The sequence below is a fragment of the Polypterus senegalus genome, chromosome 1, assembly GCF_016835505.1.
Source record: "Polypterus senegalus isolate Bchr_013 chromosome 1, ASM1683550v1, whole genome shotgun sequence".
In the NCBI taxonomy this organism is placed as follows: domain Eukaryota; kingdom Metazoa; phylum Chordata; class Cladistia; order Polypteriformes; family Polypteridae; genus Polypterus; species Polypterus senegalus.
Window position 1 is genome coordinate 32,585,076 of NC_053154.1, and position 21,350 is coordinate 32,606,425.

The 21,350-nt window shown below is 39.5% G+C and overlaps 1 protein-coding gene across 1 annotated transcript in view; it reads right to left on the reverse strand.

The window, feature by feature from the left end:
* ltb4r2b (leukotriene B4 receptor 2b) overlaps positions 1-21,350 on the reverse strand; it is a 95,471-nt gene that overhangs the window by 25,102 nt on the left and 49,019 nt on the right. The window lies entirely within an intron of this gene.

Sequence of the window (21,350 nt, forward strand, 5' to 3'; positions counted from 1 at the left end):
AGTTTACTGTCACTAACACTAAGACTTATTTTGCAATCCATTTCACAATTGCAAAACGTGAAACTCACAAAATAGTTTTTAGGGTTCCCTAAAGCCTCATTCATGCTTCCCTGTTTACCTGTCTCCTTTTCTCCAGTAATCTGTACTCTACCTATTTAATCATTTTGTTTTATTACATTAGAACAATCAAGATGAGAACAGGCCTTTCAGCCCCACAAAGCTCACCAGTCCTATCCACTTAATTCTTCCAAAATAACATAAGCTGAGTTTTCAAAGTCCCTAAAGTCCTATTGTCTACCACACTACTTGGTGGCTTATTTCAAGTGTCTAAGGTTCTTTGTGTGAAGAAAAACTTCCCAATAGTTGTGTGAAATTTACCCTTAACAAGTTTCCAACTGTGTCCCCATGTCCTTGATGAACTATGCTTATACATTAATTTTACCACGGAGGAGTGCGGCATGTTTTTGTAAAGTGTGATATGCTGTTAATTTTCCAAATGAAGACACACTAAGGTGCAGCGTTGAGCACAGTACTGTGTTTTCAGTAGATATCTTTATTTAAATATTAAGTGACAGGAAGGGGCATGAGGAATTAATGTGTGAAAATACTTCCACGCTGGAACTTAACATCATTCTTCACGAGTAAATGGCATGAATTTCACCAGAAGCGAATTTATGTCAAGAAGTTTTTGTAAAGAGAAGCACTAAGTTTCATTGCAATTTCATTCACTTATCACTACTTCTACTACTTGTTACTAAGATGAATGTTGTCTCACTACAAACCTGTAAGTGAACAAGCAGCATCAGAAAACGGATTGATGTGTGGACAATCTTATGCATTTTGCCTCAAAGAATTAAGAACATTTGAAAAAGAAACTATTATATTATATTATATTATATTATATTATATTATATTATATTATATTATATTATATTAAGCTACAAATGGCACCATAGTTAGCACTATTGTCTCATACATGCAGCATCCTTGGCTCCTGTTCTATGTTTCGTCGTAGTTTGTGTGGTGTGTTTATGTTTGTCTTCCTCTAAATACATAATTTTATTTTTTTCTTTCCCACATTTCCAAATTGTCCCTGTGACTCTTTCCTATATTGCGTATACTACTGTCAGGATAGGCTCTGACTCATAGCAACCCTGATTTGGATTTATCAGGTTAGAGAGCATTCTATTCTATTCTATTCTGTTCTATTATATTATATTATTACTATTAGATGATATGACATGATTGGGTCTTATCTGGAAGATTACTAAGACTGTGAAGAGTGGAAGAAAATATTTGGGGGACAGCAGACTATCCTGAATAAACCCAGAAAATGGCCATTAAACTTGCAATTTACATTTTGTCAAGTATGACAGGGGGACATCTTTAGGGCTCTCGGTAAGTAATCAATACTCTGCCCTGAGCAAAGAGGGGGTGTTGTAACTAACCACTTCTCCCTTTTCCAACCACAGTTCCAAGGCTTGTTGGTCAGAAAATGTGCTACCCAATTCTTCTTCTACCAAGAAGCTTTGCCTCTTCCAGGTTGATAATATATAAACCGTGAAGCCACCAAACATCAGAGGTCATTCCAGAACCAGTTCAACAAGAGGACTGAGAGCTTCTTCTGCCTTTAATCTTTCTATTTTGCCTTAATGTCAGTTTTGCACCCACAAGTGCTTGTTATTTTCCCTTTTTCAACATCACGATTAAACAGGGCTACCTGCTGGCATATCATACTAGTAATGGCACACTGCATGATAATGTGCAGTGAATACACTTGACTTGAGCATTCCTAGTTTTCATATTCTTTCTTTCTCTGTATGTTTACCATTCGTTTGTTCAGAGGTTGATGCGCTTGCTGCTTCCTGAGCAGCTCTTCTTTTCTCCACCCTAGTGGCCCGCTTCTTCTCTTATTTCGTTGGCATCTTTCGGTGTTAAAATTAATTAAGTCAGTGTTGGTGTTGCAATTACTTAGTACGTTCTTTTCATTTCGTTTCTTTAATTTTTGACTTAAGAGGGCACTTAAGTCTTCAATCTGCCTCAGGAATGATTTAAGATATGACGAGGTAAAGGAAGTGACAGCGAAAGTGGTAGGGATGAGAACGGCACCCGTACACATGAACTGCATGGCCACCCTGCTACCCGCTGCCAAGAGTTGATTCTACAATACAATAAAATAAAAATAAAAAGTGGAATAACCTTGGAGGTCAATCTTCACCCTGAAAGCGGATAAATAGACGTCACGTAGCATATGTGTACTAAATTTCAGGTCAGTAGTTTAAACGGTTTGTGAGCTACAAATGATTTAAAATCCTGGACAGAAAAACAGATAGCCATGGTAGCGTATTATATAAGAATATTATATTATATTATATTATACAGGGCTATTCAAAATGAGAGAGCAGATTTCTAAAATTTATTTCAAACAAACTGTGTAAGACAGAAACACATTCAGCACATCACTGGATAGAGGAAAGTTCAAAGTTTGATCCTATGGTCCTTGAGTTTGCATGCACTCAACATGAGCACCATGTGTAACGCGACAAACATTAAAATGGAAGACCATTTCTTGCCACACAAAAGTCAATTGGTCCCTAGTTACTGAATTCACAGCTTTCTTAATTTGATGTCACAAACCTTGAAAATTAGTGGACATAGGTGGAACAAACACTCTTTCTTTAATGTACCCCCACAGATAAAAATTGCAGGGTGTAAGGTCTGGAGACCTGGTAGGCCATAGACGATGAGCAAGATCTTGTTGTCCACCTCTTTCAATCCATTGTCCTGGATTGGTATCATTCAGGTAACACTGGACATCCAAGTGGAATGCTACTATACTATAAATGAGAAATAGCACTTGTACTTTTAGGCAGGCTTTTAAACTTTGATCTTTCCTTTATCCAGTGATGTGCAGAATGTGGGTCTATCTTATACAATTTGTTTGAAATAAATTTTTGAAATCTGCTCTTTCATTTTAAATAGCACTGTATTATATTATATTATATTATATTATATTATATTATATTATATTATATTATATTATCTGTGTAAGCTCCTAGAAACCATGGATTCTGGCACTTCATTTAATCGGTTGTGCATTAGCGGCTAAGTGAGGTTTTCTTTCCTCGGAGGTTTCGTTTTGCTGATGTGCTCACCTCACTCATGGATTAGCAGCTAAGTGAGTTTCTCTTTTCTTGGTGGTTTCACTTTGGCAACAGAGTCGATTTCTTTGAGCTTCATGCTGTAGCCTTGCACTTCCGGGCCAGACAGACGGACACACACACACACACACACACATCGAAGTTTCGGACATGCATTTAAGAAATTCAATGTGTTCTGTTCACGAGTGAGTACCCCTCGATTGGCTGGTTTCCAGGATGGTCTATAGGGTTCAATGACATATTCTTAGAATCATTAAATCTAAACAGGGTGGCCCATCTGCTGGGTGCAAAGGTCCCACACACGCATACGTTAACGACCACTCACAGTGAAGACAATTTAGAGTCACCAATCCACCTTTCGCACACTTACTTTTGATTGGCAAGGTAAACTAGAATACCTGGTGTGGCGGATGGCCAGGACCCATGCCTGGCCGGGATGCCCCTTTGTCACTAGATCCAGGGCAGCAGCCATGGGATCCACGCTACATCCCTCGGAATCTCTGTTTGCAGCCCCCCGGGTTGCATCGAGGCCACTTTCATGGAACACTGGAGCTCATCTTGGTTGGGCTCCATGGCCTCCGCCAGGGGAGCTCCATAGAGCTGCACGGCTTAACGAGCCCATCTGGGCAGGAGCTCAGCCACACCCAGAAGTGCAGCCAGAAGTAGGTCAACGAGTACCTGCAGCACTTCTGGGTGGGCTATAAGAGGAGCCTGCAGCCACTACTCAGGGCGCCAGAGTCAGGAGGAGGTGACCGAAGCTGCCCTGGGAGGAGTGGGAAGAAGAGGATGATTAGGGGTGATTTTTATTTGTATTTTGGGACTGTGTTGTGCCTAAGGGGTTCAATGGGGAAGAGACGTGCCCCACAGGTGAAGAAGAAAAATAAATCTTTTTGTTTATTTTGCCTGTGCCTCTGGTGTCAATCTGTGTCGGGTTGGCGCCAACCAAGCTCCAGTCTCACACTGGAGAAATCATGCACACTGTGCACAATATCTGAAGCCATGGCACTGTCTGTGTAAGAGAGCAGCACAAACCACAACTGCAACACAATCTACAGCAAGAAGTTTTTAATTTACGGTTAGGAAAAAAAGAAGCAGAAAATGGTAAGCAAAGACTCCATTTTTGAACAACGAAGTACAAGCTCACCTATCCGTTTTCTAAATCTGCTAATTCAGATCAATTAACAAAGTAAAAGCAGGGCCTATTGAGGCAATCAGAGACCACAAATCAGAAACTCCCTGTATTTGAGGTGCCCCTTTATTGTTTGTCAGTTAAGTTAAAATCCAGGGAAAATGTACACAAATAACACATTCTTACAGAGAAATACCAGGATGGGAGTAGATGCCTGATGTCTAACGGTGAGAGGCAGGTCTCTGATATAGTGTGGCAGCTATGCTAGCCAGTGTGCCACGCCTGCTTTACATTCCCCAAACACAGTGGACCTACAAACCTGTGCCTCCTGCATGCACTAACTTGTGCAAGTCTTACAACATTGACTCCCAGCCCAGGAATCATTAATCATTGCCATTTGATCTCCTGTAAGTCTTGCGAAATTTATGGATGTTTCATTAAACTAATTCAAATAATTTTAAGAGGCACTTTATTTGAATAAAAGATAAGGTGGTTCAGTTGTGAGGGCAAGCAGATGATACCATTTTAGATAATGGGAAATTAATAGCAAATATTACAAGGATCAAAGTCATTGCATTAATGGAAATGTGATAGCTGAGCTGGAAATCTGATGTGCAAATATTTATATTCAAATAAAACACACTGATAGTGGATACAGAATAATCCACATGACTGCATGATTCAGTAGGTCAGTCCATACTTCAAAGCTCATATGCTTTGTTTTAATACTCATTATTGCATTTTCCAGTTTTGCTCATTCCTGTAAACAGTTATGGGAGGCCATTGCCTATCTGGACAGCAGGTGCTAACTACGGGCAGCACTTCTTGGCAGTACACAGTTGTCAGAGGGGGACATTTTTGTACACTGGGTCATTCCATTTCTCTCTTAGGAAAAGAAACATGTAAATATTACATTCAAAACCTAGCAGATAAACAGGCAATAGGCACCCATTGTTTGGACTGAGGTGAGAAGTTAAAAGGCAAATTTCCTGGGTTATCCTGTTACTGATTATTGTGATGGCTATCTACAGGATATCGGTATTTGCTGTCTTGCAAAAGAATCACCGCTTTGAGGTTTTATCTGCTTATACATACTGTACAAACAATATAACATTGGGATAAAAGAACTGCTCCTCCCTTGGAAAATGTTTGTATTTACCTGACTTGGAAATTAACATATCTGAGAATATTGGTTTCTAATCAGCTGTGTACTCATTGATAGTTGGTAACAATACGTTTTGTTAACTTGTGTTTTCATTATTTATTAAACCTAGAAAATTTAGATGTGCCATTGTTTAATCCGATTGTCCAGGACTGATAATTGCAGGGACTGAAGGAGACTTAAACATCTGCGCAGGAGAAGGCAAAGAGAGGGACATTCCACTGAGAACGCTGCCAAGACACTCAGACAGAGCACAGGGGTTCACAGGCAGACGAGGGTACGTGGCTGGCACGACATGAGGCACAAGGACGGCAACACTTACGTCCAGGGAGAAAAAGACAGCTCCACAAGGAGACGCCAGTTGTGGGTCCAGCGAGAGAGGGAAGCCACATGAAAGGACGAACAAAGCTGGCAGACGAGAAATGAGGCGTGCCTAGATCACAGCAACACAAGGAGCCCAGAGTGGAAAAAAAGGAACGATGAAGAGACGCTGACAGGAATTCCACGATTTTGATAAAACTTCTGTTGGGAAACGAGTGTCCGGTGAACAGACTGCATCTGTGGACAGTTGGAAGATTAGTTGTTGGGGTAACGCAGTGCGCAAACTGGACTCTGCACCACTAAAGGTTGTATCCTCCAATCCTTGTTTTTAATGGACTTTTAGAGTGTGGACTGTGTGCTTTCCTTTCTAAAAAAGGAATTTTGTTCCTGATATTGTTAGATTTTGTTTATGTACATTTATCTTTTTAATGTACTTATTATTATCTTATGTAATAGAAGTTACTGTTGCTTTTCCTGAAATTACTGTTGTGTCTGTCATTGTGTGTTCTCACCGCCCAATTTAAAGAATGCTTTGTGCTATTTTCTTTAAATTTTAAGAGTTCTCAGTCTCTTAATAAAACCAGGTGGCGTAGACGGATATTTTAGATTCTAAGTCTAAGTTAGATTACCTGTAAGTGTGACCAGACACCTGTCACACAGTCACGCTCACACCCCTCATCACTTCTACTGAGCCAATTCAGAATTAGCGATTATAATAACACAGAGGGCATGTTTGCTGATGACATTGTGATCTGTAGATAGAGTAGGGAGCAGGTTGAGGAGACCCTGGAGAGGTGGAGATATGCTCTAGAGAGGAGAGGAATGAAGTTCAGTAGGAACAAGACAGAATACATGTGTGTGTGAATGAGAGGGAGAGCAGTGGAATGGTGAGGATGCAAAGAGTAGAGTTGGCGAAGGTGGATGAGTTTAAATAGATAGATAGATAGATAGATAGATAGATAGATAGATAGATAGATAGATAGATAGATAGATATTTTATTAATCCCAAGCAGAAATTCACACACTCCAGCAGCAGCATACTGATAAAGAACAATATTAAATTAAATAGTGATAACAATGAAGGTATAACTAATACTTGGGATTAAGAGTACAGAGTAATGGAGATTGTGGAAGAGAGGTGAAAAAGAGAGTGCAGGCAGGGTGGAATGGGTGGAGAAGAGTGTCAGGAGTGATTTGTGACAGATGGGTATCAGCAAGAGTGAAAGGGAAGGTCTACAGGATGGTAGTGAGGCCAACTTTGTTATATGAGTTGGAGACAGTTGTTATGTGGAGGTGGCAGAGTTAAAGATGCTAAGATTTGCATTGGGTGTGACGAGGATGGACAGGATTAGAAATGAGTACATTAGAGGGTCAGCTCAAGTTGGACTGTTGGGAGACAAAGTCAGAGAGGCGAGATTGCGTTGGTTTGGAAATGTGCAGAGGAGAGATGCTGGGTATATTGGGAAACAGATGTTAAGGATAGAGCTGCCACGAAAGAGGAAAAGAGGAAGGCCTACAGGAAGGTTTATGGATGTGGTGAGAGAGGACATGAAGGTGGTTGGTGTAACAGAGCAAAATGCAGAGGACAGCAAGACATGGAAGAAGATGATCCGCTGTGGCAACCCCTAACGGGAACCGCCAAAAAAAGAAGAAGAATAACACAGAGGGCAAATTATGTATTTATGGCAAAAAGGTTTATGGTTAAGCCATAATAGCCTTGCTAGCTGAGGTCAGGATGCTGCTGCTGCTGCTGACTCTGCTGTTAAGATCTTTCACCAGCCAGTCCTCCTGTTGATACTTGTCAGTCAGTAGATACACATGGATGATGATGATCAAAGTGATTCACCTGAAATTAAATTTGATGTAGTGAGAGATGTATTGTTTCATTTCACAAAAAAAACTAGCAAAACAAATGATGTTTTGCCTCCAATGAAATGTGTGCCATTCACACCAAAAGAAAGGTGTTTAGCTCCTGTCTGTAAGCATTTTCATGCATTATTTCTGTATGTGTTTCATTTAGTATTTAAAAAAGATGTCTAGTGAAAACAAAACAGTGTGCATATCCTTAACTTAGTTAAAGCGATGGTAACTTTCTGTGTAGTTTGCTATTCTGTGAAGTAGACACAGTAATGTGGATGATGGTGCATTGAGGTGTATCTTTATGCAGAAAATATATAGTACAGCATATCGCATTATTCTAACACATACTGCACTCCTCTGCAAAAAATGTACGGTAAATGACAGGCGTTAATTGAGTCAAATTTACTGATTTACTCTTTTATAACTCCACGCATCCATCTCAGCTCTCCTGTACTCCCTTTACTGCCCTTCTCTCAGCTCATTGCTGCACTTACCACTGTCTTAAAAATCTGACCTTTAACCTTCACATTAGTTCTTCTAACACACAGTACCCCTCATACCTTTTTCAAATTGTTCCATCCGCACTGCACTCTATGGGTTATCTCTGCATCAAATTTTCCATTTCAGGCTACCACTGATTTTTGATATTTAAATTTATCCACTCTTTTCGATAGCTCTCCCTGCATGCTAACATCTGAATCTTGATCACCATTGAACCTCAGATATTTTTCTTTGGTACTGTGTCTCTGCAGAGAATCCTTGGGTACCATTGGTTTGACTTTGTGTTGCTCATGGAGTCCCGAATGAGGCACATTATCTGCATTATGAGGGAGCATCAGTTACGGCACTACAGCCATGTGGCCCAATTCCCTGAGGGTGATCCAGCTCGTAGGATCCTCATTACTGGGGACCCGAGTGGCTGGACCAGGCCAGGGGGACGTCTATGTAACACCTGGCTACAGCAGATAGAGGGTCATTTCTGGAGGGTGGGACTGGACCACATATCTCCCTTATGGGGTTGCCAACTGGGATCCCAAGCTGTTTTGTCGTGTGGTGGGTGTAGCAACGCACTGTACCACTGCATGGTCCCCAACTTGACTTGACTTGCTTTATCTTCCAAAGCTCTTCTAAATTCTTCCATTGTCCTCTCAACTTCTTCTTTTCAGTTGCCACACAACACAATGTCATCAGTAAAAAGCCTACACCAGAGGGAATGGTCGAAAATCCCATGACTTAACACATCCATAACCAGACCAAAGATGCAAGGACTGAAAGAAGATCCCTGGTGCAGACCTTCTCTAACTGAAATCTTGTCTGTTACCCTAACACTGCTTTAAACTGAAGTCTTTGCTACCTCATTCATATCCTGGACAATCCTCACATACTGTACATCTCTGGTGATCCTTTCTCTTTCATGCACCTGCAGACCTCTTGATGTGGCACTCTGTCATAAGCCTTCTCCAAATCAATAAAACACCATGTGCAAACCTTTATGTTTCTCTGAATGCTTCTCTCGCTTTATTATACATGTAAAATTTCATTAAGATCGACTCAGCCAATTTGGAATTACGTGCAGTTTTAGGAGTGACCACAATTATAATCCCCTGTTGAAATTTTTTAAACACCATAAATCCTAAATTTAACTTGGGCCAATGTCAACCTACCTGCAGCATTTCATGAAAAATCATTCAGCTCTTTTTGCACGAAATGACAAGCAAACAAAAAAAAACAAAAAAAAACAAGACGCGGTCTGATTTCCCTAGTGTGCAAAATGGTAAATAACGTCAAAGGATTCAAATGACAGCCAAGAGGGAATTATGATATTACAACACATTTATGTACTGCAGAAGTACCATTTAATTAACATAGAAATCTCTTAAACATTTAAAGTACAAAGAGGAAATTGCGCCTCATTCAGGGAATACCAAGAGCCTGTGATGCAACACACATTTCTGGAAAAACCCACACATGTATTGATTTTAATAGAGGTTGCTTAACAAAAACACTTGTATTTCAGTCTTTCCATCCATTTACTGAGCTTTTAAGCCACCTCGCCATTTTCTGCACCTGCTTTTTCTTATTCACAAAAGCCAATTTGAAAACCTCAGACACTCAAGGAGAATTCACAGAGTGCACAGTGCTGTTTACCAGGCTTGGATGTGAGTGATCCAATTCACCACCAAAGGTATGAATGCAGTCCAGACTGGAGGCCATCATTCCATTGCAGGGCAAACACTGGGACAATTTAGAGGTGCCACATGTCCTCGAGACCAGTCCCACTATGGGCTAATTTGGTATCATTTGATTAGGTTTTTCAGTCAACAGACCCAAAACTAATAAGTCAGACCTGAATACACAACAGACACTGGCCGAGTTAAATCTCAAGCCACTTCACACGAGTGGAAACAACTCAGTTTTGTGCTGATTCAGGCCCTCTTACCACACAGTAATGGACAGATGGCAGAAAGTCAAATGCAAATCTGCTGACGGGCTTCCGCTTTGGCATGAAGATTTTGCAAGTGACAGTGGCAGGGAAGAGAAAACGGTGATGTTTTTTGATAAAAAGAGATCACACATGTTAACCACAATCTTTCAAAATGTCAAACAGGAAACCTCTTTAAACAGAAATAAAAAACAGTTCAATAAAGAGACAGTGTAAGCAGAAGAAAATGTTCAACTCAAAACCCAGTTGTTATCGTTGGGTTTCTTTGGGTATTCCACTTTCATTTAACTTCCAAAAGAAGGGTCATATTGCGGTGGGCTGGCGCCCTACCCGGAGTTTGTTTCCTGCCTTGTTCTCTGTGTTGGCTGGGATTGGCACCAGCAGACCCCCATGACCCTGTAGTTAGGATATAGAAGGTTGGATAATGGATGGGTGGAAGATGGTTCATTGGTGTGTCAAGTGATTATAAGAGTGTGTGAGTGTGAGTGTGCCCTACCATTGACTGCTCTCCCATCCTGTGCTCAGGTACAAATTCACTGTTAATTGTACACCATTCAGTGGGACTCCTGTGTCTCCCACACCCTAGTGACAGCAGTGCAATACCAAAAACATAGAATGAATGCAGCACTTTACACAAGCTAGTCAAGCCACTAGCATTTATGAAGCATTTTGATTGTAGAGTCCTATATTGCAGAGCCGTCAGCTAATTACGAAGAATTACCCACCACAAAGAGACACGGACCCAAAATAGTGGAAATATTACTTTAGAAAAAACTATTGCTTCTTCCAGAATGTATTGCTGCTGCGTGACTGCTCTACTTTAGAGCTGTGCTCATCCTCAACGTCAGCCAAGCTGATTTAATGCAAAGGAATGTTTCGGTACTGACATTCATGTTTTTGCATGTGCATGTATAGCACATTCACTCAAACAGAGCTCGCTCCACATGAACGCATCGGTTGAGGCAACATTTCTATTGCTATTACTTGGCTGAGGCCTTTTATCCAAGTTAACTTGCAATATTAAGATATAATTGGCAATATGTTTTTACAATTGGAGCACAGGCATGTGAAGTGACCTGCTCATGGTCACACAGTGTCAGTAGCAGGGTTTGAGGGCCAAAGCCTTAAACTGCATACCAAGCAGGAGTGAGCTAGCATACAGAACCTATACAGTATGTAATTGATACAGAGGTATTGAACACACTTACTTCCCGACGCAGTAAAACTCTCAAGTAAAAGGAATAGATTTTCTTTTCACTTATTTAAGGCAAAAAGTCAACATATGGCTCATTAGCACCCTCTTGAGATCACAACTGAGTTGTGTCGTATCAGATTGAGAGAAAAGATGTGGGAAGTGCTTAGCTACTTCATATCACATAAAGGAACAGATAAAAACAGGGCTGGTTAAAGTCCATTTGGAAACCTAAACAGGATGGATGGACATCACCTCTTGTTGGCCATAGCGGGTAGTCAGTGTTAATAGACCTTTGAGGAGAGGTCGGGGTCCCCTCTCAGTGCCCAGAGTGTGTGTCGGTGCTCATTTTTGTATATACAACTGCTGGAAGTATCCGTAATAAAACAATGCTAGACTGTGGCCATAAAAGAACGCACAAGATCAGCAACAATGTCTTGGCAATTTGGCATTCAACTCAGTTGATATCAGGAGGCTAACATGTCCCCACACCATTGTGCTGGCACAATAAGCCTGTACTGTTGATACAAGTGAAAATGTTCCTGTTCTCGGTTTCAATAATGACCCAATAAAGCTATAAACAAGGCGGAATAGCTCTACAGGTTCATGCTGTTCACAGGAAAGTCTCTACCTGCCATCTGTATGTCATGGCAGAAATCCAGATTTTTCAGACTTGGTGACATTGTTCGCAATTTTGACTCTTTTCTAATCTGTAGTCTCATTTTCTGATTACATCCAACAGGAGTGGAACTCCAATGGGGTCCTTTGCTGCTGTTGCCCATCCACTTCATTGTTAGGTGGGTTGTGTATTCAGCAACATCACTATTGTAAAGAACTTTTATTTGAATGTTTGTGGTCTTTTTGTTAACCTGTCCATGGCTGGCCACTCTCCTTTGACTTCTCTCATGAACAGATTATTTACACTTCATTCCTTTTAAATTCTAAAGCAGGGGTCCCCAACTCCAGTTCTGGAGGGCCCCAGTGGATGCAGGTTTTCATTCTAACCCCTTTCTTAATTGGTGATCTGTTTTTTCTACTAATTACCTCCTTTTCCTTGCACTTTAATGGACTTGTTTTTGAAGATTTGTTTCCCTGAATTTCTTCATCGTTCCTCTGAATTGCTTAATTTCTTTCCTTAAACGGCACCCAAAAATAAATGAAATGTGAAGTGAGTGAGCCAACCAAGTCAGGGCCTCAAACTCCAGTCAATTTTTCTCCAAACAGTTGCTTATTCAGGTGCCTTTGGTAACAAAAGTAGTTCTATCTAATCTAATCTAATCTCATCGAACTTTGGGCCAGTATGGGTGTGCAAAGGTTGTCCTAGAAAGTAATTTGTGAGTGAAACTAGGACAAGAAAGACACTAAGATGAAACCAGCAACATTCTGTCTGGACACTAGAGGGCAGCAGAGAAGCCTAGCAAAGAGTGTAGAAGCTACAGGCTGGCAACATGAGCACCACTGTGGCATCTCGTCTCATCCATTCTACCCACTTGCAATTCAAAGTAAAGCAGTCATAGGATGAGGTGGGTTTAAGTAGACTTTGAACTCTTCCGGAGCACTTTGATGCACTTTTTGACTTCATTCAAGTCAGGGAACCCCCTGTGGCTGCAGGTTTATGTTTCAATCAGTTTCACAATCAGTCATTTCCCTCTAATTAATCTCTTTTATTTAGCTGATCTTTTTTCTCTTCTCCTTTTCTTTATTCAGAAAAACATAGCAGTGTGATTGGTATATTTATAACACATTTAGAAATACTGTGTTTGTATTTTTGCTGCAGCTTCAAATGCTTTACCATCTTTTTTCCCTATTAATTGCTTTTTCTCTGTGTATTTTGCTCTATTAATTGTTTCCTAATAAAGACAACTAATAAGGAGCAGTGCAGACATCTGACAATGAATGCTGAAAGGCTGCAACTACTTCAGCATCAGACTAGCACATGCGCTTATCAGTAAATAATGGATTAAGCACCTAGAATACCTAGAAAAGCAGAATGAAAAGCATGATGATAAAAATAAAAAAAAACAAATTAAAAAATACAGAATTAACCCATGTTAAACACATAAATGTTGGTATAGGGTGTACTTCGTGAGGAGACTCGGGGTCTTTTAACATGTGCTGTATGCTGCTGGAAATGTTTCACCAGTCCATAGTAGGCGATGTGTTGTTCTACTTCATAGTCTGTGGTGAAAGTTCAAATGGCACAAAATGCCTGACAAACTTATCAGGAAACTCTGCTCTATCACAGGGTTGGCTAATCCTGGACACACTGGAAGTTGTTGTGAAAAAGAGCTTGGTACCAAAATTGGATGACATCATAAAAAATCTCCTCCATCCCCTCCAGGAGGACATCATGGAGCACTTTTATCCACAGGCATATTACTCCACGGTGTGCTAAGAAGTGTCTGTGGGGATCTTTTCTGGTTACTGGTAGCAAGCAATTTAATGCTTCCTCTCAACATTCCAGATTAAATACCCATAATTTTTAAATACGCTTGTATTCATTTTGCTGTTTCTACAAAAAATGAATGTATTATTTATTTGTTTACTTATCTACAGTGGCGTGAAAAACTATTTGCCCCCTTCCTGATTTCTTATTCTTTTGCATGTTTGTCACACAAAATGTTTCTGATCATCAAACACATTTAACCATTAGTCAAATATAACACAAGTAAACAAAAAATGCAGTTTTGAAATGATGGTTTTTATTATTTAGGGAGAAAAAAAAATCCAAACCTACATGGCCCTGTGTGAAAAGTAATTGCCCCTGAACCTAATAACTGGTTGGGCCACCCTTAGCAGCAATAACTGCAATCAAGCGTTTATGATAACTGGCAATGAGTCTTTTACAGCGCTCTGGAGGAGTTTTGGCCCACTCATCTTTGCAGAATTGTTGTAATTCAGCTTTATTTGAGGTTTTTCTAGCATAAACCGCCTTTTTAAGGTCATGCCATAGCATCTCAATTGGATTCAGGTCAGGACTTTGACTAGGCCACTCCAAAGTCTTCATTTTGTTTTTCTTCAGCCATTCAGAGGTGGATTTGCTGGTGTGTTTTGGGTCATTGTCCTGTTGCAGCACCCAAGATCGCTTCAGCTTGAGTTGACGAACAGATGGCCGGACATTCTCCTTCAGGATTTTTTGGTAGACGGTAGAATTCATGGTTCCATCTATCACAGCAAGCCTTCCAGGTCCTGAAGCAGCAAAACAACCCCAGACCATCACACTACCACCACCATATTTTACTGTTGGTATGATGTTCTTTTTCTGAAATGCTGTGTTCCTTTTACGCGAGATGTAACGGGACATTTGCCTTCCAAAAAGTTCAACTTTTGTCTCATCAGTCCACAAGGTATTTTCCCAAAAGTCTTGGCAATCATTGAGATGTTTCTTAGCAAAATTGAGACGAGCCCTAATGTTCTTTTTGCTTAATAGTGGTTTATGCCTTGGAAATCTGCCATGCAGGCCGTTTTGCCCAGTCTCTTTCTTATGGTGGAGTCGTGAACACTGACCTTAATTGAGGCAAGTGAGGCCTGCAGTTCTTTAGACGTTGTCCGGGGGTCTTTTGTGACCTCTCGGATGAGTCGTCTCTGCGCTCTTGGGGTAATTTTGGTCGGCCGGCCACTCCTGGGAAGGTTCACCACTGTTCCATGTTTTTGCCATTTGTGGATACTGTAGTTCGCTGGAGTCCCAAAGCTTTAGAAATGGCTCTATAACCTTTACCAGACTGATAGATCTCAATTACTTCTGTTCTCATTTGTTCCTGAATTTCTTTGGATCTTGGCATGATGTCTAGCTTTTGAGGTGCTTTTGGTCTACTTCTCTGTGTCAGGCAGCTCCTATTTAAGTGATTTCTTGATTGAAACAGGTGTGGCAGTAATCGGGCCAGGGGGTGGTTACGGAAATTGAACTCAGGGGGCACAAGGGGGCAATTACTTTTTCACACAGGCCAATGTAGGTTTGGATTTTTTTTCTCCCTAAATTATAAAAACCATCATTTAAAAACTGCATTTTGTGTTTACTTGTGTTATATTTGACTAATGGTTAAATGTGTTTGATGATCAGAAACATTTTGTGTGACAAACATGCAAAAGAATAAGAAATCAGGAAGGGGGCAAATAGTTTTTCACACCACTGTATATGTCTGTTGATTGGAAAGGAATATAAATAACAAGCTGGTTAAGTCTGCAGATTATATACCAAACTAGGTGGAATGGCAGATGATCTAGAATCTGTTGAATCACTACAGAGTGACTTGGGTAGGATACAGGCTTGAGCAGGTTTGTGGCAGATGGAGTTTAATGTAAGTAAATGTAAAGTATTACAAGTCGGAAGTAAAAATGTTAAGATTTCAATACACAGTGGGAGGTCTGAAAATGGAAAGTACATGTCATGAGCAGTATTCAAGAGTTGTAGTGAACTCAAAACTGTCAACTGCCAGACAGTGTTCAGAAGCCATTAAGGATGCTAACAGAATGTTCAGTTATATAGCATGATGTGTGGAGTACAAGTCCAAGGAGGTTATGCTGAAACTTTAGAACGCACTGTTGAGACCTCATCTGGAGTACTGTGTCTAGTTTTGGATTCTGATCTACAGAAAGGACATAGCAGCACTGAAAAAAGTCCAGAGAAGTGCAACTAGCCTCATTCCAGGGCTACAGGGGCTGAATTATGAGGTAAAGATCAAAAGAGCTGAACCTTTTCAGTTTAAACAAAAGAAGATTAAGAAGAGACATAACTGAAGTGTTTAAGCTTAAGTAATTATTCCAGTGGATTGAGACTGGTACTTTGAAATGAACACAGGGGCACAGATGGAAACATGTTATGGGTACATTTCACACAAACATTAGGACGTATGTCTTCACACTGAGAACTATAGACACATAGAATGAGTTACCAAGTAGTGCGGTAGACAGTAGGACAGTAGGACACCTTCAACACTAGACTTGAAGTTAATTTGAGGTAAGTGGATAGGACTGGTGAGCTTTGTTGGGCTGAATGGCCTGTTCATGTCTGGATTGTTGTAATGTCCGAATGTTCTGATGATTGAATTATTTGTCCTGTGAGTCTATCTTTGTTTTTGATTTTTTTGCTGCTCTATGCTTCTAAATTTCCCTTTGGGATTAGTAACGTCTACCTACCTGATTTAATCTAACAAAAATGTGACAAATTTAGTTTTGTAATTTCTACATTGACCCCACAGCATAGAAACTTGGAAATAACAGCTGAAATATCAATATATTTTGATGTAATTTTTGTGACAAATAAGGATTCTAATTCTGACATGTATTCTATGTTTATAACTAAGCTAATAAATTAAATTTCATAACCGCCTTCTTTATTGCCATCTGGAGATGTTAAATGATTGTGACTCTTGTGCTGCTGATGTCACAGAACCAGCAATATGAATATCGCAGTATTAGCACCGTTTAATATCCCTTAGTGGATAAAATACCCTTTCAGCATTCCTTGCTGATGGTTAGGTTTACTATCAAGTACGCTCTAACGATAGGTTTGTGTGCTTTGGTAATGCTGCTTCGTTTCTTTTAAAATTTTTTCTGGCCTCAACATGAATCTTTTTTGAAGTTTCTTTTTTAATTCTAAGGGTATGGAATCATGCAATTCTTCACTTTAAAATACTTCTGAAACATATTTTTAAAATGCTTGTTTATTTTTATGTCTTATTTCAACGTCCTTTCGCTTTTGTAACACATCACCATTTTGTGACCTTTGTAGTCGTCTGGCTTCTGACCAGGAGTGTGCAATACGCATCACTATCAATACCATGCACTCTTGAAATCTGGATAAAAATACTTTTCATGTCGTTTGCTTTATCTTCTTTTGATCTTCAGTACTGAGTCTCTTGTTTTCTCACTTTAAAATTTGATTTCTGTTAGATAGGAGTGATTCTTTGGCTATGAACCTTTTCTTGGCTTCTGAATTTCGTTTCATATCCAATCCCCATTTACAATAAAATTATCCCTGCCTTTTCTCCTAAGGCGTAACAAGTTAAAACTTCATTCTGACTTTGACATTCAAGTTTGTCTTGACCTTCTGGCTTGGTTGCCGCTTCTTAATTAATTTCCCACTTTTGACATCTGGCTATCCCCTGACAACGTTTTGATTTTGTTAATTGTCTCCTGGTCTTTTTGTGTTCACAATAATCCCCTAGCACATTAACATGTCCTTAATAACAGCTTGTTTAACTAGTTTTGGAGTCCAGTTATCAGCAGATCTCGGTTGGAACAGAAACTGTGGCGTCCCCAGGACTGAGTTTGAGAATCATTGGTCTAGCTTTTCTGCATTGGAATTTTCAGGCACTTTGTTTTGACTTTTCCCAGGTTTTTGACATCATTTTCAGTTGTTGAATTGTTCCCAACTGTCTTGTGATTTTGTTTCTACAAATGATGTATCTTCATTTCCCTAATTCAAATAATTTTCTTATTGAGACCGCATGTGGGTTTCGAAATTAGTTTCTGCTACTGATTAAGAGGTACTGACTGTTCCCACGTTACATGTACTTTGTCCCTCTGGGGAGCACTAACAGCTCTGGAGTTTAACAGCTGCCCCCAATTCTACTAAGCTACTTCTTCAATTACCTAAACTGTCTCATGTTTAGTCTTAAAGACCAACGAAGGACCGTATGAAACTGACGTAGGAAGGTGAAATGGGATAAAGGCACACTGGAGAGAAGTAAAGAAGCTGAGTTTGAAAGCGAAAGTGGTGCTTTGAATTGGAGTAAATGGAGACCACAGGGTCATTTAGAGAGTACAGTAATCTCTCCTTGATCGCGTGGGTTGCGTTCCAGACTCCCCCCAAATAGGTGAAAATCAGCGAAGTAGATACCATATGTTTGTATGGTTATTTTATTATATTTTAAGCCCTTATAAACTCTCCCACACTGTTTATAAATATTCCCCACACAGTTATACAGCATAATCCCTTTGTATTCTTTTAGATATTAGGTAAGATTCATTGAAATTATGTATGTAAACACATTGTTTATATACAGTAAAACCTAAATATTATTTTAAAGATATCGAGCGTCTCCGCTATCACATATGTTACAGCCATTACGATAGACAGGCCACCAGCAATAAATACGTACAATGCAAGAAAAATAGTATACGGTAAATGTGTGTACAGTGACACTAAACGTACGCACATGTACTAAGTACTGTAAGTAGAAAATTAATTATGGTTACTCACCAACAATGACACGATGACTTGTCCGATAACAATGAGTTTAATTTTATTGCACAACAAAGGAGAGCGTTACAGCTCTTCTAAAGGAGCCTCTTCAGGCTCCTATTGTGTAGCACCGCCGTTGTTCTTCTTTCAACAGTCTTCAATCCAAATCCCTAAAGCAGATTCCATCCAGACTACTGCCTTATTACATCCACTTACAACTCGTTTTGCACCCTGGTTAAAAGGACACTGCAGCTGTAGATCTTATATTCCTTTCCTACTTTTTAAATAAAAAGAATCGTAGTCTCATTGATGCCGTAATGGCGTCCTACAGCGGTGTAGCTTTTCCATTCCTTTAGCATATCCAAAACTTTTACCTTTTTGGCAATCGTTAACATCTTCCGTTGGCGCTTGGGCATGGCCCCTGAAGCAGCAGCAGGAGCAGATCGTTTTGGAGCCATAATGTAGGGCTTGACTACGCACAAAGATAAACACAAAAGAGCACAAAAGTTAACTCTTTACACAGCGAAACACATTGATGCTGAATGAGCAAGACGAGACTTCCTGGTTAACACTGCATTCAGCATACAGGAACTTAACTGCGTGCTCTGATTGGTTAGCTTCTCAGTCAGGAGAACTTAACTGCATGCTCTGATTGGTTAGCTTCTCAGTCATCTGCCAATAGCATCCCTTATATGAAATCAACTTGGCAAACCAACTGAGGAAGCATGTACAGGAAGTAAAAAGACCCATTGTCCGCAGAACCCGCGAAGCAGCGAAAAATCCTCGTTTTATATTTAGTTATGCTTACATATAAAATCCGCGATAGAGTAAAGCTGCGAAAGTCGAATCGCGATATAGTGAGGGATTATTGTACTCCATTCTTGTTCAGGAGCAGCAGGGAAATATGGCTTCATTTTTAGTCTATTAATTGAGCTCTCAATTCGTTCATCCTTCCACTTAATTTTGTAACCATGTACCCTCTGCGGGACTGATTTCTTCTTTGTGTCTGCATTTCAACTACCCACCAACCCGAACAAGATGAGGCCGGGATGACAATTAATGAATTATTTCTGATAAGCTGTACTGTAAAAGGTTTTCAATCTTTTTGACTTGTGGACCGGTTAAAGTACAAGAAACTCTTAGAGGACTGTGTAGAGCAGGTGGGTCCCTCTTGAGTTTCTGAGCATCCAAATTTACCCTTAAACAACCGGAACCAGCTACAATCTCTAGGCACAAAGTCTCGTCTTGTGGGACTTGAAAAACTCTTATCTCATCACAGGATTTTTTTATATAATGGAGAGAAGTTTTAAAAGGGTTTTTAAATTTCTTTAAGTAGTTGACATACTACTTTTAGTTTGTCAGATGCTGCATTGCATTTTATGCTATTATTATTTTGTTTGTCTTAGTTGTCTGAGTTTTTTGCTGGTAATGTTATATTTTAATCTTGAATGTTGAACTCAATGTCAGAGGGTGGTAGCAGAATCAATTGTTTCGTTTTATATCTTCTAGTTTTCACATAGATATGCTTTGCTTTGTTTTCATATCTCTTGTAAGTATGGTAACTAGCATACCATTTGATTGACTGTTGTTATTTTTTGATTTTTTGAAACTATTGACATTTGCTGCAATGCATTTTATGCTATTATTATTTTGTTTGTCTTAGTTGTCTGAGTTTTTTGCTGGTAATGTTATATTTTAATCTTGAATGTTGAACTCAATGTCAGAGGGTGCTAGCAGAATAGATTGCTTTGTTTTATATCTTCTAGTTTTCACATAGATATGTTTTGCTTTGTTTTCATATCTCTTGTAAGTATGGTAACTAGCATACCATTTGATTGACTGTTGTTATTTTTTGATTTTTTGAAACTATTGACATTTGCTGCAATGTTTCCCCGTAACAATTGGCGTTATCAGGGTTATAACCATTGATCATAAATAATTGTATTTTATTCTGTGGTGTTCCTTTTGCTCTTTCATTCATTTTAAAAAGGGACTTGTTCTTTGGAGAATATTTTGCTTATATTCCACCAACATCATCACACACTCAGTGACTGACTGCGAACTGTAAAAAATACCGTATCCTCGTCTTGTAAGTTGCATTAGATAAAGATGTTAGACAAAAGAAAAAGAGTTGTTTTTTTAAGAGTTGAGAGGTGGCATCTGGTTTTTAATAATGATTTCATGTTATCACTTCTCATTTGTTTTTTATAATCTTCAATTTGGCCTTGACTACAAGAGCGGAAATGTGAAGCTGTTAGTTAGAAACAATAAAAAAGACCTTCAGAAGATGCCAGCTGGAAATGTTGCTATCTTCAGCTGCCAGAACAACATCATCTATTTCGTGCTGCCTTTGTTCATATTTTCAACATTCCCAAATCAAGCAGTGATGTTTTAAAGGCGTTCCTGTTAAGGAAGCAGCAGGCAGGAGATGCAGGTCTCTGAATAATTGGCAATTGACGGGTTTGTCCCATGGCATGGATTTAAAGAGCAAAGCACCCACTGCAGTGAAGGACAGAGCAAAAATGAGTCATCCATGAAGAATTTCAATAAAACGCTCAAACTCACAATGCTGAAAAGCACAATAATAGCAAAAGCAGACCATGTCAGCCTAGGTAAAGAACAGAATAAACAGTGTAGTAGTAAAGAATAAATCTGATGTGTCCAGAATGTAGCTAAAATACCTCAGGCTCGTATTTTATTACATTAAATAAATTGAGAGATTCAAGTTTAAAAAAAAAAAAACGCATTTTCCCTCCTTTGCTTTAGTTTGGGAAGAAATGTGTGATTAAAAGGTTTAATTACTGCCTCTGTTGGTCCTCAGACATTTAACAGAACTACAGTAAGTATTGTGGTATTTATAAGGCATCTGCGAGCACCATTTCACCACTTTTAGTGT